Genomic DNA, 6430 nt, shown 5'->3' on the forward strand with positions numbered 1-6430 from the left:
GTAAAATAACGAGCGAGACTATTTACAGGGGGATACCGGTACAGAGTCAATTTTCGTGGGTACCGGTTAGTTGAGGTAATATGCACATGAAGGTAGAGTTATTAAAGTGACTATGCATAGATGATAACAGAGTATCAGCGGTGTAAAAGAGAGGAAGGGAGGGGGGGGGGTGCAAATAGTCTGGGTAGCCATTTGATTAGGTGTTCAGGAGTCTTATGGCTTGGGGGTAGAAGCTGTTTAGAAGCCTAGACTTGGCGCTTCGGTACCACTTGCCGTGCAGTAGCAGAGAGAACAGTCTATGACAAGGGTGGCTGGAGTCTGACAATTTTTATGGCCTTCTTCTGACGCCGCCTGGTATAGAGGTCCTGGATTGCAGGAAGCTTAGCCCCAGTGATTTCCTGGGCCAATCGCACCACCCTCTGTAGTGCCTTGCGGTCGGAGGCCGAGCAGTTGCCATACCAGGCAGTGATGCAACCAGTCAGGATGCTCTTGATGGTGCAGCTGTAGAACCTTTTTGAGGATCTGAGGACCCACCCATGCCAAATCTTTTCAGTCTCCTGAGGGGGAATAGGTTTTGTCTTGCCCTCTTCACAACTGTCTTGGTGTGTTTGGCCAATGTTAGTTTGTTGGTGACGTGGACACCAAGTAACTTGAAGCTCTCAACCTGCTTCACTGCAGCCCTGTCGATGAGAATGGGGGTGTGCTCGGTCCTCTTTTTCCTGTAGTCCACAATCATCTCCTTTGTCTTGATCACATTGAGGGAGAGATTGTTGTCCTGGCACCACATGGCCAGGTCTCTGATCTCCTCCCTATAGGCTGTCTTGTCAGTGATCAGGCCTACCAGTGTTGTGTCATCGGCAAACTTAATGATGGTTTTGGAGTCGTGCCTGGTCGTGCAGTCATGAGTGAACAGGAAGTACAGGAGGGGACTGAGCACGCACCCCTAAGAGGCCCCTGTGTTGAGGATCAACGTGGCGGATGTGTTTTTCCCTACCCTTACCACCTAGGGGTGACCCGTCAGGAAGTCCAGGATCCAGTTGTAGAGGGAGGTGTTTAGTCCCAGGGTCCTTAGCTTATTTATGAGCTTTGAGTGCACTATGGTGTTGAACGCTGAGCTGTAGTCAATGAATAGCATTCTCACATAGGTGTTCCTTTTGTCCAGGTGGGAAAGGGCAGTATGGAGTGCAAAAGAGATTGCATCATCTGTGGATCTGTTGGGGCGGTATGCAAATTGGAGTGGGTCTAGGGTTTCTGGGATAATGGTGTTGATGTGAGTCATGACCAGCCTTTCAAAGCACTTCATGGATACAGACATGAGTGTTACGAGTTACCTTGGTGTTCTTGGGCACAGGCACTATGGTGGTCTGCTTGAAACTTGTTGGTATTACAGACTCGGAGGTTGAAAATGTCAGTGAAGACACTTGACAGTTGGTCAGTGCATGCTCGCAGTGCACGTCCTGGTAATCTATCGGGCCCTGCAGCCTTGTGAATTTTGACCTGTTTAAAGGTTTTACATCGGCTGCGGAGAGCGTGATCACAGTCTTCCGGAACAGCTGGTGCTCTAATGCATGTTTCAGTGTTATTTGCCTCAAAGCGTGCATAGAAGCTGTTTAGCTCGTCTGGTAGGCTCGCGTCACTGGGCAGCTCCAGGCTGTGCTTCCCTTTGTAGTCTGTAATGGTTTGCAAGCCCTGCTACAACCGTCACGCGTCGGAGCTGATGTAGTACATTTGATCTTCGTCCTGTATTGACGCTTTGCCTGTATGGTGGTTCATCGGAAGCCATAGCGGGATTTCTTATAAGCTTCGGGGTTAGAGTCCCGCCCCTTGAAAGCGGTAGCTCTAGCCTTTAGCTCAGTGCGGATGTTGCGTGTAATCCATGGCTTCTGGTTGGGGTATGTACATGCGGTCACTGTGGGGACGACATCATCGATGCACTGACTGCTGAAGCCAATGACTGATGTGGTGTACTCCTCAATGCCATTGGAGGAATCCCGGAACATATTCCAGTCTGTGCTAGCAAAACAGTCCCGTAGCTTAGCATCTGCTTCGTCTGACCTCTTTTTTTTATTGATCTCGTCACTGGTGCTTCCTGCTTTAATTTGGCTTGTAAGCAGGAATCAGGAAGATTTAATTATGGTCAGATTTGCCAAATGGAGGACGAGGGAGAGCTTTGTATGCGTCTCTCTCAGGTGGTCCTGAGTTTGGTCAAACTGATTTAAGTTACCCTGCATTAAAGTTCATTTGTGGGCATTGTGTGTAGATTGAAAACAATTTAATCAATTTTAGAATACGGCTGTAACCACACAAAATGTGGAAAATGTTAAAGGGTCTGAATACTTTCCGAATGCACTGTATTTGTATGGCAAGTGTTTATTTCTTGTGTCAATACCAAAATCCCTAGGCACTGGTTTTGTGTCCCATAAATGTTATGAGACCAATGTACCACAGCTCTCTTGAAGAATACGATCCAGGATATAAAAGTTATGTTGCACTTATATTATCAAATTAGCAGAATGTTGTTCTCCATACTTGGCGCTCAGTCATGAAAAACGCTTGCTCGCCTTTTTCCTGCCTGTGGGGAATGTGTGTGTGTTTTTTTAACAGCACTTTCGCGATGTCGTGAAATATAACATTAACAGAAGTTTCATGCTAATGGGCTTTCATTTTCCGACTTTTAGTTTTTGGAGGCCACGATTGTGAGATACTTTAATGAAGGTTGAAGTTACCCTGTACCCAAATCCATGGGTATAGCATTACTCCTATGGATTATATGTCCCTGTAAACTACAATTTCACACCATTTTGGGGAACTACTTAAGAGAATGCGTGTGTGGGTAGGTGAGTGTTTGTGTAGCAATGTATGAGGGAGAAAGATATTGTGTTAAGATGTTTGAGCTAATGTCCTCTGTTTGGAAGATATTTTCCTCTGACAGGTTATGCCACAGTACTGCTAAGCCCTGAGATAAAGATACATGGTTCTCTTCAATTAGAGCCCAATGCCCTATCATCTGCCTTCTCAAAAGGGCCAAGACAAAACTTACAAGCTTGACTAATACAGGCCTACATTTGCTGTCTTTCAGTTTCCAAATGATACCCTTAGAGTTAATTACAACCTTAGAACTAGCCTATTTCTTTGCTCATAGTTTAAAACCTAACAGACAGCAAAACATGTCAAACAAAAATTACTACAGGTTGCAATTATTTTATCCCCATACCAGCTAACTGGAACTAGTACATCTAGCTGGTAGACAATGGACAGTCAGCCAGAAGGCCTGTGACTCATGCCTGATGATAATGGCCATGTATGAATTAGGGTAGGGCGGTATATCATATTTTACGATATATGGGTATTGATGCACAGCGCGGTTTTGGTTTATAACTTTACCTTCTATAACTGTATTGGAATGTTTGTTAAATGGGACAAGCCGCGTGTGAAGTCCATTTTTATAGTTTACTTTGCTACTCGAGTCATCTCTCTGCTCTCTCTCCATGCCACTTTCCACACAGACCTAGCCCCACCCCCTGTCACTCAAAGAGCGCATTTGTTGTTCCTAGACCATGAGACATTTGCATTCAGTCTGCATGGTCAATGCAGCACATGCAACAATGTTGATGACAAGGTTGCTGTTTTCACTTTGCTTCTTTAACATAAATCCACTACCGCTCTATAATTACACACAGTTTGTGTGTCTTACATCTGCAAACATATACTTTGTCTTTTCTTAGCAAGTTGGTTCTAAATCTTGTTACCTGCTAGTTAGCTGGCTAGCTAGCTAACAAATGTACTGAGTCAAAGCAAACGTAATTAGCTATACAGCCTGATAATACCAGTGATGGTGTAGACCTAAATCAACATGCTATTTGTGCAATAGTATATTCTAAATCAAAGAGGAATACGCAAAGCATGAATATGTTAGCTACATAAAGTAGCTAAAAGAAAACATTAAATGTAGCCAAAGACTTGTCAACACTTTGGTTCCTACCCTGTCAGAATAACTCCTCCCTGGCATTTTCACTAAATCGCAAGTCAAATTGGAATTGCAACATTTGGTTAAAAATAAGGCTTAGGTTGTTTGCCCATATCGTGCAGCCCTACATGGCAGTGTGGAAAGGATCTCAAAGGAGTGCGGGAAATGCAGAAATTGATGAGTCTTAAATAGTTTTTGGTTGAATTGAACAGTGTAAAACAATCAGAATGGAGAAAGACCCATTGAAATGACTTAGAATGTATTTGTTGCCACCCTAGGGTCACGCACTACTCATAAAGCAAATGTAAGAACTTCTATTATTAAAAAACATAAAATACCATCCTTTTTTATACCTTGATATGATTTTTTGCCCATATTGCCCAACCCTAGTAGGAATGTAGGTGTACATACATTGGCAGGCAGATATACAGTTGAAGTCGGAAGTTTACATACATTTAGGTTGGAGTCATTAAAACTAGTTTTTCAAACACTCCACAAATTTCTTATTAATAACCTCTAGGGTACTGGCCAACATCCAGTGAGATTGCAGAGCACCAAATTCAAATACAGAAATACTTGTAAAAATTCACTATTTTACATAGGTTTAAAGATGAACTTCTTTTAAATCCAACATTAATTTATTCAATAAATGTTTGATAAAGTCTCTCTTTATATCCAAAAACCTCAGTTTTCTTCACATTTTCTTCAGTAATCCACAGGCTCAAACGCAGTCACAACAGGCAGACAAAAAATCCAAATTGTATCCGTAAAGTTCATAGAAACATGTCAAACGATGTTTTTATTCAATCCTCAGGTTGTTTTTAGCCTAAATAATCGATTAATATTTCAAACGTCGTCAAGGTAAACAAGAAAGGCACTCTCTCGGTCGCGCGCATGATAAAGCTCTGTGACACTGGCAGGGTCCACTCATTCCGACTGCTCTTACTCCCTCATTTTTCAGAATACAAGCCTGAAACAATTTCTAAACACTTGACATCTAGTGGAAGGCATAGGAACTGCAGTCCTATGAGTCCTTTGAGTCCTAAGTCAATGGATACTGTAATGGCATTGAATAGAAAACCAAAAAAATCCTACTTCCTAAATGGCTTTTTCTCAGGTTTTTTCTCAGGTTTTCGTCTGCTAAATCAGATCTGTTATACTCACAGACACTATTTTAACAGTTTTGGAAACTTTAGTGTTTTCTGTTCAAATCTACCAATTATATGCATATCATATCTTCTGGGCCGGAGTAGCAGGCAGTTTAATTTGGGAACGCTTTTCATCCAAAGTTCCGACTGCTGCCCCCTACCCTAGAGAAGTTAACAAACTATAGTTTTGACAATTTGGTTAGGATATCTACTTTGTGCATGACACAAGTATTTTTTCCAACAATTGTTAACAGACAGATTATCTCACTGTATCACAATTCCAGTGGGTCAGAAGTTTACATACACTAAGTTGACTGTGCTTTTAAACAGCTTGGAAAATTCCAGGAAATTATGTCATGGCTTTAGAAGCTTCTGATGGGCTAATTGACATAATTTGAGTCAATTGGAGGTGTACCTGTGGATGTATTTCAAGGCCTACCTTCAAACTCAGTGCTTCTTTGCTTGACATAATGGGAAAATCAAAAGGAATCAGCCAAGACATCAGAAAAAAAGTTATAGACCTCCACAAGTCTGGTTCATCCTTGGGAGCAAATTCCAAATGCCTGAAGCTACCAGGTACCAAATGCCTGAAGGTACCAGGTACCAAATGCCTGAAACAAAAATGAAACTGTTTGGCCATAATGACCATCGTTATGTTTGGAAGATAAAGGGGGATGCTTGCAAGCTGAAGAACACCATCCCAACCGTGAAGAACGGGGCTGGCAGCATCATGTTGTGGGGGTGCTCTGCTGCAGGAGGAACTGGTGCACTTCAAAAAATAGATGTCATCATGAGGAATTATGTGGATATATTGAAGCAATATCTCATATCTCAAGTCATCAGTCAGGAAGTTAAACTTTGGTTGCAAATGGGTCTTCTAAATGGACAATGATCCCAAGCATGCTTCCAAAGTTGTGGCAAAATGGCTTAAGGACAACCAAGTCAAGGTATTGGAGTGGCCATCACAAAGCCCTGACCTCAATCCCATAGAAAATGTGTGGGCAGAACTGAAAAGGCGTGTGTGGGCAAAGAGGTCTACAAACCTGACTCAGTTACACCAGCGTTGTCAGGAGGAATGGGCCAAAATTCACCCAACTTATTGTGGGAAGCTTGTGGAAGGCTACCCGAAAAGTTTGACCCAAGTTAAGCAATTTAAAGGCAATGCTACCACGTGTATGTAAACTTCTGACCCACTGGGAATGTGATGAAAGAAATCAAAGCTGAAATACATTTTTCCTGTACAATTATTCTGACATTTCACATTCTTAAAATAAAGTGGTGATCCTAACTGACCTAAGACAGGGAATTTTTACGA

The sequence above is a fragment of the Oncorhynchus masou genome, chromosome 24, assembly GCF_036934945.1.
Source record: "Oncorhynchus masou masou isolate Uvic2021 chromosome 24, UVic_Omas_1.1, whole genome shotgun sequence".
Taxonomy (NCBI): Eukaryota; Metazoa; Chordata; class Actinopteri; order Salmoniformes; family Salmonidae; genus Oncorhynchus; species Oncorhynchus masou.